General features: G+C 38.8%; 1 protein-coding gene across 3 annotated transcripts in view; it reads right to left on the bottom strand.

Annotated features, from left to right (window-relative positions):
- Positions 1 to 17154, bottom strand: part of Ptn (pleiotrophin) — a 103496-nt gene extending 86342 nt beyond the window's left edge. Inside the window, exon 1 of one of the 3 annotated variants that reach the window (XM_074062303.1) lies at positions 16860 to 17154. The gene's annotated coding sequence lies outside the window, so the exon portion shown is untranslated. Of the gene's footprint in view, positions 1 to 3532; positions 3693 to 16859 lie in introns of those variants that run through there. The other 2 variants (XM_074062296.1, XM_074062298.1) reach the window with 2 other exon arrangements.
- Between the last annotated feature and the right edge of the window lie 3587 nt (positions 17155 to 20741).

Genomic DNA, 20741 nt, shown 5'->3' with positions numbered 1-20741 from the left:
GAATGAGTCTCCTCCTCCATTCTCAGGACCTCATTTTTGACATCTGTAGAGAGGATAACAATATTTAAGCTAATCTCATAGATAAAATAAGATATCCAAAAGCAATTCATGAATAGAAAAATACTATATGGATGTCAGTTGCCAAAGTCATTAGAGAAAAGCATAATGAGTATGAATTTCTTTTTAAATATAAAGTTAGTCACATACAGATAAAGGATTTTAATTATACTAGAGTACACTGTAATAGACTATTGGGCCTAATGTAACATCAGAATTTTTCCAGAATGGCTTTGAATAGGTTTTAAGGTCAAGACATATTTCACCACTGACTAAATTGACCTTTTAATTAAACCATTTGAATTATTCAGGCCTCCATATCCTCACTTGTGAAACAAGGGTCTAAACTACAGTAGACTCACCCTGGCAGAAGCTGCTTGGTTGGTCAAAGAATCAGAGAAGCAAACTTCAATGAAACCCAAGACTTCACAGGCCTCAGCCCCAAATTACCTAAACCGGGAATTGCTGACTGTTTCTTCCATCTGGAACCACATTAAATATAATATATACTGAGGTAAATAGCTTTCTTAGAAAATATTTTGTCTAATCTCTGTCCCTAAGATATTTCCTGCCTCTTCTGACTCACAATTAAATTGAGGATTTGAAAACAGACAATTTTGACTTCCTGAGCTTTCTTTTCTTCTATCAAAGCTGAAAAAATAATTTTTAAGGAAGTAACACTCTTTACATGAATGGCAGAAGATCATTTATCTGAACATAGGAAAATGAGCAATTTCAGGGAAATGCTGGCATCTCAGTGTGGGTGAATCAGTGAACTTCTAAAATGTTATCTGAAGATTCTTCCACGCCAGTTGGCCTCTTCTGAAAGATGTGGCCTCAAGCCATTCCATTTGCATGTGACATGTATAGACCTAATTATCGAGTTTTCTTGAATGTTCATGCATGCAAGGTTACTATAAATAAGGAGCAAGGTTATAAAAAATATTTTCCAGAAAATAAAATTATTAACACGATCTTACCACATTCTAGGGAAAGTGTGTTATAAGAGGAGGAAGGGCACAGAAATGAGCCTAGAAAGCTAGATCCTAGGTGAGAGCTGAATCACCACTGACCAAGTGTTACATGCCTGAGGCTATCTGTCATCAAAAGACCCCCAGGCATCATGGGTCTTCACAAAGCTCAGTGACACCTGAGAAGCCAGTGCCCCGCTTAAGCTCAATTCTAAGAATAGTCCAGTCTCCCTGTGATTCCTTTAGGCTGGGAACACTCACCTCTTCCCCCAGTCAATAATTCCTACAAGTGTCCCCTTTCTAGCAATAGCATTAGAATTCCAAGTCCATCAATTGCAACATCTCACTTTTGACTCACCTTTCACATCCTACCTTTCATCATAATGTCTAGACTCTAGCTTTTATTTTCTTTTATAGGGTCTAGAGAAAAGATCCCTCCTAACAACCCAGGCATGAGTAATTCATTATTTTATTCCTTTATTCATCCATTCATTCATTCACTTGTAATTGCATGAAATTTTGAGCTGAAAGATCTGTAGTCAAGCAGGCAAAGATAGCCATTTAAAGTAACGCTTACATGAAAGGAATAAGTTAAGGAGTCATACCACCACTTTACCTAGAACTTATACATTCATATATATATATATATATATATATATATATGAATTTATATTCATATATATATGAATTTATATTCATATATTTATATTCATATATATATGAATTTATATTCATATATTTATATTCATTCAACCTTTGAATATAAAATCAGGAAACACTGCTTCCTGGAAGCCTCACCTGAATTCATCCCCTGCTGACTTAGGCGTCACTTACGTGCTTTCAAAAATGCATATCTAGAACATTGTGATGATAATACAGTGGTAAACCTACCCTCTCCCTGCAACTAGATGTGTGATTTGAGGACAGGGAAGTGTGCATATTCATCTCTATGTTCCTCATACTGAACATAGAGCTTGGTATGCTGTGTTCATTATATACTTATGAGTGAACAGATGGATGGACGAATGGATAAATGAATGAATGAAAAGTATAAAAGAAAATCCATAGAAATTGTGGAACAGAAAAAGGAGTAGGTATGCATTTTCACTAGGGGAATAAAGACAATTTTCATGGAAGAGATGGTATTCAAGCAAAGCACTGAAGCACGAACAAGATTTCCAGAACTTAAAAAGACCAAGTGCATGGGGGAAGGGATGGCACAAGGGATTACTTTTTATAACCTAACTGATTCTCTCCACCTCTAATCTATTACTTCTTCAAAAATACTGTTTTGTATACCTCACTTTTACCAAGCTTTTTTTTTTCTTCTCTCTTGAAAAAACCCTCAGTGATTCCTTACTGCCCAATTAAATCTAAGCAGGTTAGTCTACACTTGGAGCCTATCTCCTCAAATTTTTTCCCCAACTTTAAAATCCATTCCTGGCCCTTCTGCCCAAATCAGCCCATTTATCCTCTGTACCTTCAGTGTCTTGCTTGGTATCATCTTGTTCTTCACTCCTTACTCAGGAAACTTTCCCTTCCTTTCTGCCATGTGCAATACAGCTCTGTCTTTGAAAATCCTGTGCCCTTCCTAAACCCTCCCTGATCCACTACAGAAGGTCTTCTTTCTCTGGAAACATTGATTGAACCACTCTTTTATCATGTAATTATATGCTATATTTTCTAACCACAAGTCATCTCTGTCTCTCTTCTGATGGCCCCACAAGGAGTCTATAGACCAGGATAATGGGTGGAATCTCGTTGCAACATGCACAGCATTACAGACAAATATTCTATGTGTTAAACATCCTTGCTTACTGAAGCATTCCTCAAAGGATGTCCGAGTTCTGTACTTCAATAACACATTATTACTCAGCTTTCATAAAACACGTGTATTTACGTCAGACTTAAGATTTATTTCATTGAAAAGAATGAAAATTCTATTATCAGCTTTGTCTAGAAATCACTGACTTTATCTATGTTATGAAATAAAAACTTCCTACTTCCTGTTCGGGTGTGCTATTCCACAGTACAGTGACTATAGGTAACTGTATTTCAAAAAGCTAGAAGAAAGAAGCTTAAACATCTTCACCAAAGAGAAAGGATAAATGTTTGAGGAGACAGACATGTTTTAATGTGTTTAAATATTACAAAATGTATCCATGTATTGAAACATCACACAGTACTAGTTAAAAATAAATTTTAATTTTAAAAAAAAACCTTCCTCTTTTCAGTTTCTTTGATCGAATTAAACCTATAGCTATTTTTACTTCTTCCTTGCAGTCAGATTAACGACGTTTTTTAATGGTATAGACTCACCCTTTGTTAATAAGCACATCATTTCCCCCGTTCTTGCCCTGCTTCTTATAATCATGGGGCTTCCCCATGCTTTCCAGCCCTCCAGGTTTTGCCCTTTGTCAAACCCTATCAATACCAGTCTCAAATCTAAATTGTAAAAGACATTTTGAGGAATAGAGGCTCAATGCCTCCTGTAAAGGACTGACCTCACCACAAACAACAGGCTGCAGGGCACGGAGAATCCATCCGCTAACCTTTCCCAGCCTCGGTTCCTCTGTGTCCCACTGTTGGATGTTCAAGCTTGAAAGTGAATGCTTTCCAATGGGAAACTGTAGCAGGATTTTTTTCCCATCCTTTGGTCCCTATTGTATGTTCAGCTGCACTGGAGCTTGCTGCTAATCAAAGCCAGAGACTCTAATACACAAACAAACACGGCATTGTGGCCTCCCCTGGGGCTGGAACAGAGCAGTCCAACAAACAATTTAGTCAGGTGATGGCAGGCTAAAGGACCAGGCTAAGCAGCTCCTAGGCACCCTCCTGCCTATAGACCCAGTTGAGCCTCCCTCCCCAGCACAGGCATGTTGAACTTCCACGCCAAGCAAACTGATGCCTGGAAAATAATGGGGAATGCAACGATAAGCAGTAATGTGAACTCAAGGAGGTCTAGGATAGCAACAGCATTCAACATCCATCTTTATTCTCCAGAGCGTGAGGAAGTAAGCGCTCGTGACATGGTGTGAGACTGTATTCCTGGACACTGGCTACAGGAAAGAAGGGAATATTGAACCTCAAATATTCAATAGGCCCTTGTCACTTAGTAGGGGGAGGGGAAGTAGAGCTGTGTAGTATTAAAGAGCATTGTGGTTAGATAAATTTGGGCTATAGTCTTACTTCTTACAGCTTGTGCTCTTGAATAAGTTACTTAACCATCTGGAGACTCGGTTCCTTCATTTAGGAAAACAGTCCTATCCCAGAGAGATGTTGAGAGAATTTAGCCCAGAACTGAATATAAAGTTTTAGCACTATTGCCATCTGCTTATAGAAAGCACTCAATAAATGCTATCTATTATTATTAATGTTGGTAACTGGTGCTCAGAAAAGAAGGCTAGGAAGTAACAAGAATAGAAAATAAGATCTTCAGTTTCTAGAAGTATTTGGCAGTAAAGGACAAAGTCTCCTGCCCTTGGTAGTTTCAAGGAAAAACATCTCAACTCCAAATTTCCAATTACTGCCAAAGGTCCACAGAGCATAGGATGGGAAACAGAGGTGCTAGTGGCCAGCATGAAAGCACAGTACAAGACTGTGCCTTCCTAGAATAGGACGGAAGTGGGGGTGGGGAAGAAGGAAGGGAGGAAGGAAAGAAGAAAAGGGAGGGAGGGAGGGAGGAGGGAGCTGGAGATGTCAAAGAAAATGATTGCTTGGCTCATAATTTTTGGTAAGGGCAGCCAATTACTTGCTAGTGTTGATGAAGAGCAGAGGGATAGGTAGCAACTAAATCAAAGCTTATTCTAATTCTATGAAGCAACAACCATGAATTGAACAGCTACTATGTTCCAGTTCAAGCAGTGATAAAGTAAAAGAACTAAACACAATTTGCTAGCAGTATAGTAGAAGCAATGAGGTTCAGTAAAGTGATACAGATAGTCCAGTGAGTTCCCTTAAATATAAAACTAATGATCAAGATGCTTCAACAATTGAAGATGCATCTTGTAGAAACATTCAAAAGGACATAAGCCAGTTAGCTGCTATCTTTGGGGATATCTGCAGATAAGATCTGCAGATTTATTTTAGTAAACAATAGTTACTACTTTTATGCTATAGTCTTTCTAATATGTACCTTAAATGCCCCCTAACTGTGCATGACACCCTCCCTGGCTTTTGCTCATCCACCTTTCAGTAAAAGTCATATTTATCTGATAAATCTGTCCCATACATTCTCCATTTACACCCTGAGAGAGAATTTTGTTATTTGCTCCTTAAAGTCTTCCTGATTGGTCTATCCTTCCCTAATCCTCCAACCACAGGTTCTATTCTCTCTTCAAGTCAAAAAAGTCTTGAAGACTCACTGCCCCATTATAATCTATAGCAGACACAAATATTTGAACATTCTCAAAGGAAAAAGCATGATTTTGTAAATACCACAAAGAGTCAAGATAAGTAATCCCATGTGAAATTAGAAGAGCAATGAAATTCTTTCCTGATTAAGAAAAACAGCCCCTAAACCCTAGGCTGACCTTTTCACCTTAAGATGAGGAATTATACCTTCTCCTGTCCTGTACTTGTTTCCAGTTGCTGTTGTTCAAGGTCTAATGGATAATGATGAAACCGGCTATACCTTGTTATAGACTTGGCTGTCAGATAAGGAAGGAGTTGATTAGAAATGGGAAGAAGATAGTCATGTTTGTTGTTCAAAATTATAGTCTACTTTTTATTAGAAATGCTCAAGCCTAAATATTTTCTGAATTGCAAAGGATGTTTAACATCACACACTTTAGCTGGCAAATAGCAGCCAAGGCAGAAAACCAACCCAGGAAGCTAACAGGCCAGTGCTGCTGAGCCCTCAGCTGAAGCGACCCTGCTGTGCTCCAACACAGGAAACAGAGTCCCTCAGGCTCCTCTCACTCTGAGAACTTACACCAAGGATGGGAAAGTAATGGATGGAAAGAACACATTAGATAGTAGTCAGCATTAGGAAAGAGTTGGCTCCTGGGACCAGACTGTCCAACCCAGAACCCTGCACCCATACTTGCGCACATCCTAGTTGAAGCAGAAACTCTTGACTGGCATAGCTGATATAGATTTGTCTTTAAACACTCCCTCTCAGAAGACCGAGGAGGCAGCAAGGCTGCTCCAGAATTGTACTGACTTCATGCAATTACTATGGCAGGAGCCACTGGAGCCCAGTGCATTTAGGACATGAATGAGACAGTTGAACCCCAAAGAAATGTCCCAAGGAACACCACCACCATAGATGGTCCCCAAGGACCAAATGGCATGTGTCCTGTCATTTGCCTGAGGTAGAGAAAGCCTCAACTCCATCTAACAGCATTTTTGGAGGGCTAACGTGCCTCTGTCCAAACTTAGGACTTCTGTGGTTTCCCTAAGGCCTCCATTCAACTCCTTTTATTTCTTTTGTCTTCTTAGTTGCTGCCTTTGAAGTTAATTATGGCTCCATTTAACCTCCTTCAAGAGAATGTCACTGGATAAAATGTTGGAAACCCACAGAGTTAGCCTGTACATAGGAAGTGTGGATCTGTTTAGAAAGAAATGGGTAGAAATCCACATCTGCCCTCTTACTGCTGCTGAACTGCTTTTGATCTGCTTCTCCAAACCAAATTCATTCATGCAGCCTTGAAGTATGTCTTCAAATCCCCAGCTCTCACATATCAGAAGGGAAACTGTGATTCTCTCACCACCAGACTAAAATGCTATCTTTAAAAGACTACAAAACGCTTCAGGATAAAGTTGGTGGGAATCCTAACACTGGCATAGACAATAAAGGCATTTGACTTTCACCCTTCCTCTGTGATCAAGAATGTGGTTGTCAAACCAGAATTTGATCTGATTCACTTTCAACTAGAGCCAATTGTACACTAGTCATTCCAAATAACAACAGAACAAATAAATAACTCCCCAAAGGGTGCCAAGCCCTGGAGTGACAGGCATCAAAGAGATTTTTCTGGCCCCCAAGCTTACCCACCTGCAGTGCATTTGCCCCACTCCCTGGAACCCAGAGCAACTCAGAAGTTTCCCAGGATCCTGGGAGCATCCAAGGAGTTAGTTGGGACCCAGGCAGAACCAGGCAGCTGTGCCTTCCCTGGGGAGACTTTTACCCTTGGATATATGGAAGGGTCCTTCAGGGTAAGAACAGTGTTTATTCAGCTTGACCTTTAATTGGCACACACTAAGTTTTCAGTTATTTGTTCCCATCTAAATAAGTCCTTTGCTGGGATGGAGACTTTTATTGTTTGCATTTTTCTACTTTCAGTTTTTTAATGAGAATCCAGAGCATTACTAACCTTTTTTATAATTCCAATTTACCCATATCAAGCTAAACAAATTGAATTTCCATTTTAATTGGCTCATTTGGTAAAATAAATGCACATGTTAATGTGTGTGCATTTATTAAAAATATTGCATGCATTGATTGTAATGTTGACAGAAATGGACACACAATTATGCACATAACTATTTTGAAAAGTTATGCAGAAAAATGCTAAGAGTGTATCGGAGTGTTAATAATGGTGCCTATTTTAAGGACTATAAATAAGATTCTTTTCATGAAATATGAATAAATTGTATCATGAACACATATTTTTCCGGGAACAGAAAAAATGTGTTTCTTCAGGTATATTTGTGTCTTCCTAATAACAAACATATTAGTGGAAAAACATTTTTATATGTTTAAAGTTAATTAATTATCCACAAGTTTGACACGCATTAAACTTGATTTGAGACTCTGCATATTCTCGGAGACAATATTCAGTAATGAAATGTATATCTTAAACAAAAAGAAGGAGGGGACAATGTGATTGTGAAATTTCAGCATGTGCACTTGTTAAACAGTAACTCACCTGCTTTCTTTCCCATAAAAGCTTTAGGCTTCCTCATTTGAAGCACTTCTAAGGAAATACATTGCACACAACTTTTTTTTGTAGTAAATATTTTTTGAAGAACTAAATTGGCCATTGAAATCAGGTTCTCCAAAGCTACAGAGTATTTTTTTAAAACACAAAATCCAAATTCTGGCTTACCGTGGACACCTTGTCTGGCCAGATACTCACTACCCTTGATGATCTTATGCTCCTAACTGAAGGCCACTGCATGGTAAAACCTCAGAGATGAAGCAATGAACCCCCCACAGCCAGGGCCAGAAAAGGCTGTATTCTCAGAGAAAAAGAAAGGCCACTATTAAAACATTGTTCTAAGGTTTTGTGTGGTTTCCACTTGTTTTAACCTGAATAATTTTCTCTGTTACCTGATCTATTTACCAAATTATGCTTCTTATTGATAAATCTGGATTCTGAGGCAAAAAAAGCCAGCTCTTCTCTGGGCAGCTCAATGTTTTTGAGGATGTCACTCACATACATGGATGACACCTGCTCTTCTTCCATTATGTTATGGAAGAGGATAGTGATAGTTGTCAAAACCCAGAAGAGAATAGCATTAAGAAAACCTTCTATAATATAGCCTTTTGATATTAAGAACAAAGTCTACTAAATAATTTTCATAAGCTTCTAAGGTAAATTAAGAAGGCAACATTTGGATTCCTCACACCTTCTTGCAGGAAAAGACCCCAACAGAAGCAATGACTAGGAGGACCTCTAGACATGGGCCTGGGTGCTGTACTATTAAGGAGGCTTCAACCAAGTCAAAACCAAAGCAGGAGGTGTCTGCAGCTTTATTTCATAAATAATCAAACATTGTAAATATTTAGGCATGAAGATAGAAGCACCAACCATGTAGCAAGAAGCATCACTATCAGTGATCCTCACGTTTTTATGAAGCTACGTACATGGTGAGTAGAGGGCTCTTATCCGTCTTGGTTCTCTTCAATTTGTTAAACTAAACTAGGTGGGTTTTCAATCCTTGGGCCAGCAGCACTGCTGTCACCTGGGATCTTGTTGGAAATGCAGACTCTTAGAGTTCCAGGAGAGCTGCAGAATCAGAATCTTCATTTTGGCAAGATTTCCAGGTGAATGATATACGCATGAAAGTCAGAGCAGCACAGGTACTGTGTAAACAACAGTGGTCAAGACCTAAATTTAGGGAGAATAATCAACTGAAAAATATGGTGTGTATTCTTCAAGGCTCTTGAGAAGGAACTAGAACCCAGTATTTAATAAGAGAAGTCATGACTGTTTTAGTTTTGCCTTATTTTGGATCGTCTTCTCACTTTTTTTTTTCTAACTATGACTCAGATTTCTTTTTCTTCATTCCTGTCACACATCTTTCTCCTCCTTGCTTCATTGGGTCAAATTTACCTTCCGGCATCTTAAGCAATCTCTAGGTATTCTTTTTTTTTTTTTTTTTTTCTTATCAGTTGCATCTTCATTTGAAAACAGTAATATAATCAAATCTGAAAGAAGCTGACAATAATTTGAAATTATTTTTTAAACTATTTGAAATTATTGCCTTTATTAGTAACAATAAACTTCATTACATACCAATACATTAGCTAGCAGTAGAGATTCTAGGTATTCTGAGAACATGAGAATGACAGCAGAATTAGGGAATTGAGAAAGGCAGCATTTGCCCTCTGGATTTTAATAAGTAGGTCATGTTTAGTATAAAGGTTTACCGTTAATAAGTGTTACCTGGGGGCCATTTATCTTTACCATCCAGCCATCAGGTATGCAAAGCAGGTAACATCATCAACATTTCCAACTTACAGACAGAAAACCTAAGGCTCCAGAATATTTGGTAATGCACTGGGCATCATACACTGAACAACACAGAACAGTGATGAAACACTGGTTCTTAACTCCAATCTTAACTCCCTCCTCTGGAGTGAAACCTCCATGGGGAAGGGGGGAACGTCGAACAGGTCATAGTTGTGGGTACTACCAAGGTCAACTAAAAGGTGACTGCACCCTGGATTGGGAGTCCCCTATGTGCAAAATATTTTCCAAGACTTTATGGGAAAGGTCAAGGTCAAGCAGTTTGCTTTGGAGATCTTCATGCCAAATCCCCCAGGCCTTGACATAGACTTGTGATCTGTGTGTGTCCTTTCAAAACAAAGGAATTTTCAAACTGCGTTTTGAGAGGAAACAGAGGATGGAGTGGGAGAATGGAGAGAAGAAACCCATTAAGAAGCAGGAAATTTTGCATTTCTAATGGGACCCAGGCATCTGGACCCTCAGGGATGATTAGTTAATCTGATAAACATTGAAGACAAAGAACCACTGCTAAGGTTATTTCACCTCTTACTATACAAGTATTGGCTTTTAGATTAGATATGGCAGGTAACTAGGAGATTAAAAAAAATACTCAAAATAAGAATTTGAAGTCTTTTGTTTTGTTGCAGATCTGCTATTGGAAAGGGCCACCTTAATTTCTTTAAGTCTTTCTTTTCAAATTTAAAAAAAAAAATCCTACTCAGCCTACGGGAGTAGAGCTGTTGTAAAAAAAAATATGATGGGGAAAGAAAGAAATGTAAAAATTCTGAGAAGCAAAAGCCTGGTGGCTACACCAGAGTTGTGCTGAAGACAATGGTTCCCGAAATCAGTCTTGTTGTTTTGAATAACATAGTTTCTCATAGAAGTGGGAGGATTCTGTCTGCAATGTGGTGGTAACCAGGTGTCAGAAACCTGAGAATTTTAGGTGGATTCAGGTGGGTGGACTGTGATTAGGAAATACTTCAGATAACTGGAAAGTCTGCATGACTCTTGGAACGAAGGAAGTGGAGGACAGAGCTGGAGAGGCTTCCTCTGGAGGTCTGGGGTGGAGAATTTCTTGGCGCACTTGGGCTCTGATAGGAAACTGGCAACAGATGATATTCAGTAAAGCAAACGGATTGAGTGTGGAAGGCAGTCAGTGGATTGGATCACAGTGGGCAAAGAAAATGCATGGTATTCAAAGTCATCTATTTTTCACTTATTTGCCAGCCATCTGTTGGGCATCTTCAGTGATCCTATGCTGAATACTCTAGGGTTCTCAAGATGAAAGACCGAGGCCTTGCCCTCAAGGGGTGCTGGGGGTGGGTGGTGGATCTGGGACTGACAGTGCTTCGTTAGAGAAACCACATGCTGTTGCAGACACAACCTGGCTAGGAAAGGAGCCAGGTGGTATTTCTGAGAGGGGACAGGAGTAACTTAAAGAAGAGAGGGTAGAATGGATCTCCCCGAGAGGAAAGCTTTGCCTCAGAAAACCTTTTGTGCCTTCAATTTATGACTCATTTACTATGTAATACAAAACCCTCTATGCACATATTTTCAGTGAAAGGCAGTCATTTCATGTCTTCAGAAATTTTCCTGAAAAGGAAAAGGATGAGGTACAATGTGTTTTGGGGTTTTTTTTTTTTGGGTTTTTTGTTGTTGTTGTTGTTGTACTGGAAAATGAACTCAGGGCCTCATGCATGCAAGGCAAACACTAAACCACTGAGCTATATCCCCAGCCCAGGTGCAATGCTTTTTAAATTATGTTTATTCTAAATAAACTCAGACTAAATTTCTTTTTTTTTTTTTTTGGCATTTGAACTCAGGGTCTTGTGCTTACTAGGCATGCGTCCTACCACTTGAGCTACATACATCCACAGCCCTTTTTTGCTTTAGTTATTTTTTAGATAAGGTCTTAAGCTTTTTGCCTGGGTAGGCTTTGGACGGTGATCTTTTCTCCAACTCCCTAGTAGCTGGGATTATAAGCGTGAACCATCTTATACAGCCCCTCAGACTGAATTCTTAAGGTACCATGTCCAGTAACTTTTTTCTGCTCCATTATTTAGCAAGTATGAAATTAATAATACCAAGAAATTGAAAAGTTAATTTCTCTCCCAGAATAAACAACATTGAAGGAACAAAAAGATAATGATGCTTTTGAAATAAGTATTTAATACCATTTAGCCTTTCATATGCTCTGCTTTTCTCATAAAAATATGACCCTTTTCTTAATGGAACTGCTTAGAACAAAGACCATAAATGAGCCCATCTTGTGTTGTAGTGATTTGTGTTTTAATCTTCTTACATAAAAACTGAATTGATCATAAGCTGCTTGGAGGCATATTTATTTATCTTTGTATCCATATCACACTACCTGACAAACAGTAGGAGAGATGAGACCTTAAGAAGCCCATAAGGGATAAAAATAAAATAACACGAGGTCCTTTTCGTCAAGCTCTTCCCTCAAATAGGATTTGTGTCCCAGTGATTCCCTTCAGTATTCATTCAAAGAAAGAAGAAAAGGAAACAGTAAGAAAAGAAGAGAAGAAAAAAAAATCACAATGGAAGTCCAGAGTTCAGCAGAGAATAGAGAGAGACATTTGAAAGTTTTCCCACTGAAAGTTGGGGTTGAGGTGAAATTCAGAGTTATTGCAGTAGTGATAACTTTGAAGGGAGAAGGAGGGCAGTGGGAGAGAGAGAGAGACAGACAGACAGAGATAGAGACAGAGACAGAAACAGAGAGAGAGAGAGAGAGAGAGAGACAGACAGACAGAGACAGACAGAGAGAGAGAAAAGAAGAAGAAGAAAACAAGAAAGAGAATTTTAAAAACAAATGTTCATAGCCCATATTTTGATGTAGAGGGGCAGGGAAAGAGGGAACGTAACCAGAGAAATTAGGGGGAGGAACAGATAATAACAACCAAGGTGGTCACAGGAACAGATACTATAAGAAGGAGGGATTAATAGGCACCACTTACCAAACACAAAGTGTTTGAAATTATAAAGTGTTCTTGTAGAGGCAAGAAACTGGATTGTATTTCTTCAGTATGCTACATTGTTCAGTACAGTATCAAGCACTCAAAATATGGATAATATTATTGTTAAACTCACTGGCCATAGCAGCAAGAAAAAGTGTATTGTATTGTCCAAGTAGGACCTGGGTGTGACATAGCTGACTAACACCAGCTGTGCTCCTCCTCTTAGTCTGAGAAGCTGAGAGAAGAATGAAGCCAGCATTTATTATAGTGACAGAAGTGTAAGCTGGCCTTACCAGGCCCTGAATCAAAAAAGAAAAAAAAAAATCTAGTTGAGTAGGAAAAAAGTGCAATTGGCACTGAAAACAGATTTGAATGGACCATGTTAGAAAAATGTCAAAATGTCAGCTAGCAACACCCAGCTCCTCAAGATTTCCAAGACATGGACAGACATTCCTGATTTGGATGAGCATAAAGGAATATGTGCCATCAAAATATGAGGGAGAATTTAAGCAAGGCATCATGGGCCTTTTGGATGGGAAACAGGCAACTGGATTAGTCAAAAAGAGAAAGAAGAGTAAGGAGGAGGGAAGGAGGAAAATGTAAAAGTTGGAAGAAATGAGAATAGTCAGAGATATAGCATGCTATTTGTGTTTTTAGATGATGTTTTGGTTCTGCTAAGAACAATTCTTAGAACTTAAAGTGTAATTGCCAGTTATTCTGACTCACTTCTTTAAAGATTAATGTGCACAATAGATTGTTTTTGTTGTTATGTATGCATGAAGTTTAAGAATCCAAGAATTTTGCTTCTAGAAAGTACACAATGATGATTTTTTTCTATTTAAAATGGTGTGTTATCTAAACATACTATGAAAAAATGACTTCCAAAAAAAGGAACACTCAGAGAAATCAAATTTTATTTCTCAAAATATCTTAAACATGAACTATTGACTGTATTTCTTGTGTAACCTTAAGCTATTAGGATTCATAATTGAGTGTGAGCTTCATAATCAAATTCATAAATATACCATAATTACAATGCCTTTGTATAACATTTCATCATGGCTACTCTTCAAAGCTAAAGAATCTTAAATTCTTATAAAAGTTTTGTTATATTTTACCATCAAGAAAGATTGCAATGGCAACCATGAAAACTGCCACATGCAAGACTAGCTTGAAGTAAATGGAAAAATGGCCCAGCGGGTGGAAATTTGAATTGGCCATAAATATCAAAAATGGAGAACAGCTTTCCAAATGGAAGCCATGGCCCAAATTCTACTCAAGCCAATTGACTGTGGATTGAAAAAACAGACCCAGCTCATGAAAAGAAGACTTTAGGGTCCCTATCTGAATATTACTTTACACCCTCTCCCAGGGCGATGGATGATTCTATGCCAGGAAGAGACAAAAGCTCTTGAATTTATTCATTAGACCAACAGTCAGAGGAGAAGTCATCCTTCAACTTTACAGGAGGCCCAGCTCAGCCTCACCAGCAAAGCACAGGACAAAGGCCATTGGAAGGCTCTACTCAGCTAGTTACTCTAGACTAAATCAGACCTCAATAACAGTGAGGTGGGCTCAGGTGTGGAGCACATGTGCTCTCCCATCACACTGGGTGCTCTCAGTCTGGACCTTACCTTCAGAGAAGTCAAGGAAAACTTCCTTATCATGATATTGCCATATTAAAAGGCCTAAGTGTTTAGAGAACTGCCATATATACTCTGAATTCTGACTTCTGGCCCTCAATCTATTGTTAATTTATTACACCATTTTGAACAGTTTGGCTAAACTCAATTTCCTAGGAAAATTTTAAGTAATCATAAAATCACCACATTACAAATGTGTGATCAGAAATCAGGTAAGAACATCATTTAAATGAGAAAGCAAGAATATCTCCAAAGAGAAATAAAAATTAATAAAAATTAAAACCTACCATATTTGACTTCTAAGTTTGACTTTATTAATGAAAGTGACTAAATTATTTAGGGATCTTACTTCTCTCATGTTATTTTTAATGATCGGGTTTTTTGAAAATTCAAACCAGGCCATTGGCTTTACTGCAATTAAAAAAAAATTGCCCATTAAAGAAATTCAGGCCTGCTATACACTGTTGAATGTGAAGACCAAATAAGTTACATGAAACTTTTCAATAAATTAGTAATTTTTTTATTCCAAATCTCATGGAAAAAGGCCTGGAAAACAGAAAATTATATATGCTATAATGTACATAATAGATTATACTGTATATAATTAAATATATTTTATTATTTTCATTTTCTATAATTCCTTGTTTAAAATCAGATAATTAAAAAGTTCTGTGTTAGTGGTTTCATTGTTCTTGAGGCTGTACTGTTAATAACATGCATTTGTGCCCACAAGCAAACAGCTGGAATCTAGCACCTAAAGGGGCAACCATGGCTTCAGGGGGTTTTCCTTACACAGGCTGTTCATTAAATGAAGGGGAAAAATGTTCTGAAGACAGTCTGTGAGCAGTAGAAGAAAGATCACCTTCTAAAGATTTAAAGTACAGTTAGAGAACTTAAAACACAAAAGTTTCTGACAGCACAAAAGAATGGCATTAGCAATTTTTTAGTTAAAGCAATTTAAAAATTTCATCCTCTAATTCAAATGAGAAAATACAACTACTGCCAGTTTGAAATAATTCAAGTCCCAAAGTGGGAGGGAGAGATAATATCACTCTAATTTCCTTTGAATTTAACTGGACTATAAGTGTTTTAAGTGATTTGGCCTTTAAGGCACATAATTTACTTTAAAAGGAACATAATGAAGATGGAAAATGCATGCTTTATTTTCCATGTTGGCCGACTTTTCTTTTGTTTCTTTCTCATTACCTTTTAATGCTCCTACAAATCAGTTTGTTCCCAGATGATCAAAGGGCTAAAATGGGCTCTGCTTTTTCATCAATTCCACATATGCCTGGGATCATAAAATTACTCCACTATGTTATTAGTTCAAACGCTTTTCTTGGTAGTTCCTGAATATCTCTTCCAAGGCTCTTTATACACACACACACACACACACACACACACACACACACACACACACACACACTTAAGCTGCTTCAGCAAAATGCCTGACAACCCTAAAAAGGAGAGATGCTAAAAGATTAAAACTTTGATATTCCTTCACAATGTGCATTCCCTCCTCTCATGGCCCACCCACTCCACTTGTAGGTTTGTAGCCCTAAACCTACAAAACAATTAACACAGACACCCTGAGCTAGTGACAGAGTGTGCAGAAATTCTACTTGTGTGTATTGTGACATGTTACAGAGAAAGGGAGATGTGTGCATGTGTATGAGTGTGTTAATGAGGAAGATTTATGTTCCTTGCATTAAGTAAGGAAGGAGTTGAATACATTCCTCTCAAAAGAATATTTTGTTAACAGTAGAAGCATGAACCCAGAAATTCTTGAGTATCTGGTAAATTAATAATACACATACCTCATGTGTATGTGGGTGACATGAAAAGTTCAAGTGCCTGTGTGCAGGGCCGTTATTAAAATTAGCATCCAAATGAGAGATGGGATTCAAGGTGTGCCTTTGAAACTTTGGGCTGAGCCATTTCTAGCACCATTCCTGGATTGCCCTGCAGGACAAGCAGTGCCAGTGGCCCTGGAGAGATGCTGTATGTCAGTCAGGAAGCACTGGGAGGAACAAGCCCCCGCACCACACCTAGAAATACCAGCTAGGAGTGATTCTTGGCAAAGCCTGGGGGCAATCAGAGAAGCAGAGACAGGACTGGAAAATAAGACCTGCTTGCTGGGACTACCTTACTCTCTCTTTCTCTACCCAGGCAGACACACCTACCAAGCTCCAGGTTTTACAGAGAGCCCAACATGCACTCCCCAGCCCATTTGGCTGCAGCAGGTAGCTAGATAGAACAGGGTCCACATGCATGCTTCACATTACAAATGCTTCTTTCCTTCCACTCATCTGAGCACACTCTAACTAGCCTGACCTGACTTCCCCAGAAATATGCCTCAGTTGGCCTCTGGAGCAAGTCAGTTTTGAAAGCAGTCAATCCTATGAGCAAAGACACCCAGCAGCCTCTCTCCGGTTCTTGCCACCATAGTCTGCTGGCAGTCAGAAAAGTGGTACAGGGGGAAGGCACGCAGGCTGGGGGAGCCCTTGGAGAAATCGCGCGTTCACTTGCACTTACTCGGACTTGCAAAGGTCCTCCCTGGCGCGCAGGCTGCCTTTGTTGCACCGGGCGGGCGGGCGAGGTTTGCCGCTGCGGAGTCCAGGTAAGGCTGCTGCTCCGGCCTGGGCGGCTGCCGCTCTGCCCCTTCTGCACGGATGACTCACTGCTTCCTTTCTTCCCCTCTCTCCACTTTGGGTTTTCCTGTGCTCTGGGGCTCCCTTGGCGGGATTTTTGGACGGGAAGGCGGGGAACCTGATCCTGCCTTTGACTCAATTACGCCCTAACAGGGAGGGAACGGAAGGGAAATGGAGAAAGGGAGGGATGAGCAGAGGGAGGACGCGCGCTGGGCGAGGGAGGGGGAGCGAGCGCTGTGCCACCGAGAGCTGATTGGGAAGCTTATTAAAAGCTGGATACTCCAGGGCAGTCTCTCCCCACAGAGCAAGAAAACGGATTTGAACCAACAGCCCAGGAGATAAGAGACTGTTTTGTTTTTAACAGAGCCCCGACACGGTATTTCTTTTCCAAACTCCATGCACCATCTATTCTTGCATACCCTGGTTTACCAAGTAGGAGATCTGAAATGGACAAGCGATGGCATTTTAGGCTACAGGTTGGGCCTCACACAATTCTTTTATATGATATTCAAGATGAAAAAGCAAAAAAGCTGCAAAACCAACTGCTCCTTCCTTCCCACCCCCAAGTGCCCTCCCTGCTGAGAGCCCTAGTTAACTTCAGCTGTCAGTTCCAGCCCACCTGAATTCACAAAACCTACAAAGTACGTTTTCTAGATTGTCACAAAGAGTGACAGATCGCTGAAAAAATCCCAATTAAGTGCTACGTTCCTTTAGGGGGCTTATTCCTTTTTTGGCTCCTTTGGATCCTTCAGAGACCTATTTAGTAACATTACTTTGACAAAGAATTTAGGGTATAATCAATGTAGCTCAACTGCTGAGGTTTGTAAAACTCATGAAGGTGGACTTCATGGCTTTCTGTAATTTTCACCTCTTCCACTAAATTGAGGAAAGATTAAGGTAATAGATTTAGGATCATTTGAGTCACACATAGATGAAAATGTATTATGTAAATAAAATTATTTTATAAAGTGATTAAGTATAAAGCACATTTACCTCAACATTTTCAAAATGTAAATTTTGAGATTTTCTGCTGTCCACCAGCTCTTTCCTCTTCCCCTTTTGTTTATTCACTTCTTCACATCTCATCATGTGATCGTGTTCACCTCAAATGCACTAAAAAATGTATTTCCAGTTCCCATAGTTCTGAGATTAATCTCACCCATTCAACTTAGTAAGTATTTATTAAGCACTTTATATGACTATTAGAATTTACATTTCTTAGGACCATTCCTAAATCCCAAAATTAGAGGCATTGTTTTGGGGAAAGTAGTTTTGGAGACAGTGCACTCTTATATTGGCATGGGATATTTGCCACCTGGACAAATACCACATGGAAGAGTCAGCCAGAGACAAAGAGGTAGCCCTATAAGTAAAACTTTTAGTCAACCAATCAGTAAATCAATCAATTTTTCTCAAAAAGGGAGGCATCAAAAATTCATTTGTACTCTCCCAGTCTATCCTCCTAACCAAACTCTCCACACACAAACTGCCCTCAAATGGAATAACTAAGTAAGGTACTGTGTTCCTTCTAGACACAGACTTCAGGCCATCTGTTTTCCTTTCTGATTCCTTTTTGCCTATGAAGAAGGCAATCTTTCTTTTAATCTGACTTCACCAGTACAAATTGTGGAGCACTGAACATTACCATTTATTATTATTATTATTTCCAGCCTTTTTACTGAAATAGATGTCTCAGCATTTCCTATCACAACATAGATACAGAGTTCTGAAGCCATTAAGTAAAGGGTTATCCTTCCCTTTTTCTTGCTAAACTCTGTCTTCACCTCTATCAGTGTAACAGGTCACCATCATTAGGTGAACAATGCTGGCTTCATTGTGATGTTTGTAGATGGTGTTCATAAAGTAACCAGGAGATTCCCATGATTTCCATTAAATTACATGGTTATATCAAAATATTGCTTTTCTACTATTCAAATAGGTATATAAAAATTACTTATACCAGCAGTTCTCAGTTGGAAGCAATTTTGTGCTCCAGGAGACACTTGGTAATGTCCAGAGATGATTTTGATTGTGCCTTGGAAAATGGGCGGTGTTTCCATTGGCATCTAATAAGTAGACACCATGGACACTGCTAAACATCCTACAGTGAACAGTACAGCTCTCACCACAAAGAATTATTTGACTCAAAATGTTAACAGACTCAAAGACCCTGACAAACATCGTTTACCATTGTATTTTGAAAATACAGAGGAAGATTAAAGAGAGAAAAGGTTTTAACAAATAGAAACCTATGAGAATGTGATAATTCAACCCAGTATATTCACTAAAGTTACAAATAGAACATACTTTTAATGCATCCTGAAGTGTTCAACCTCACCTCCAAATTTCATCCTAGAACATAGTCATGGATTCAAGATTTTAAGTTATTTCATTTACTTGACCATTTTTGAGCAAGTCAATTTTCAAGTGAATAGAACCATGAAGAAAAATCGATGAAAATCCTGACTCTCAAACAGCTCTGGAGTTGGCCAAATACTAGGGAGAAGAGCCTCCAGGCAAAGCGGTCAGCAAATTCAAAGGCTCTCAGGTCTGATCTTGCTGTAACAGATAGGATCATGTTCACTGTAAAGAATTTCATTTTATTCCAAATGACATGGAAAGCCATTAAGAGTGACAAAACCTGGCTGGTTTAACAAGGTCTCTTGGCTGTGCTGAACAGACCACAGAAGAGCAAGGGTAGACATGGAGACCCCAGTAGGAGGCTACTGCAATCATTCACTGACTAAATGACTTCCCCTTTCCTGTTACCTGGGAAGAAAAACTAACTCCAGTCTTGCCCTTTCACATGTTCTCTGTTCCCCAGAGCTCCTGTGAGCAGTTATCTTAACTCACTTCTCTGCCTGTGCTCAGCCTCTCCAGGTATAATTAATGAGCCCCCTGCATGATAGCTAACGCAAAGTGATTTGAAATCATAGAAGTTATAACATGTCCTAAGGGTGTTTTGAAAATGAGGCCACTAATACTTCAGTGACAAATACAGAGAGAAGGGAGATTAGCATGAAGTTTAAAAATGCAAAGGAACCAGAAGAAGTTCAGATTCTTGATTACCACTCCAGTAGTTCCTCCATCTTCCTGGAATGCAGAAAGACAATTCATGCAGTTATCATAGCTTGATAGAAGTCCCATTAATATATTTCTCTTCCCCTTTGTAAATTTTTCAAAGGTAATTAAAAGAAAATAACTTCTACTTTATTTTTGATTACTATAGCTAGATTATAAATTTTACCTGTATTAGACTAGATTACAAAATTTACTTCTATACTAAATATATTTTCATAATGATTGTGCTATTTTTTGATTGGTACAAAGAAAGTACAAATAAAAAATTGCTTAAATATTTCAGGAATTTCTCTCACAAATAACACAGGTTAGTAAAATCAGGTCTTCAGATCTTCAAGGATTTAGGTCCTTTCATCCTTGACTCAATCTTTAATTTGCAAACCGAAGCTCTTTAGTATGGTTTCCAGGAGCCTCAGGAATATTTGGTTTAAAAACGAAAACAAATAGACCTAATCCCTAGTAGAGAACAGGTCAGCTTTCCTGGTCACTTAGTCACACAGACTGCCAACAAAAGAAGAGGTAGAAAAGATTAGGGAGGCAACCAACAAGGCCTGCTACAATTCCTCCCTGAAATTTTATACATTTACACTTTATCAGTCAGTCTTGTGAATCTAAATAGCTTGACTTAGCTTCTTATAAGATTATTTACTCAATCTTATCCTTCTTGACCATAATTCCTAGAATT

Source organism: Castor canadensis, chromosome 2, assembly GCF_047511655.1.
Source record: "Castor canadensis chromosome 2, mCasCan1.hap1v2, whole genome shotgun sequence".
Lineage (NCBI taxonomy): Eukaryota > Metazoa > Chordata > Mammalia > Rodentia > Castoridae > Castor > Castor canadensis.
Note: the sequence above shows the minus strand (reverse complement) of the source record. Positions and strands in the feature narration are given on the sequence as shown.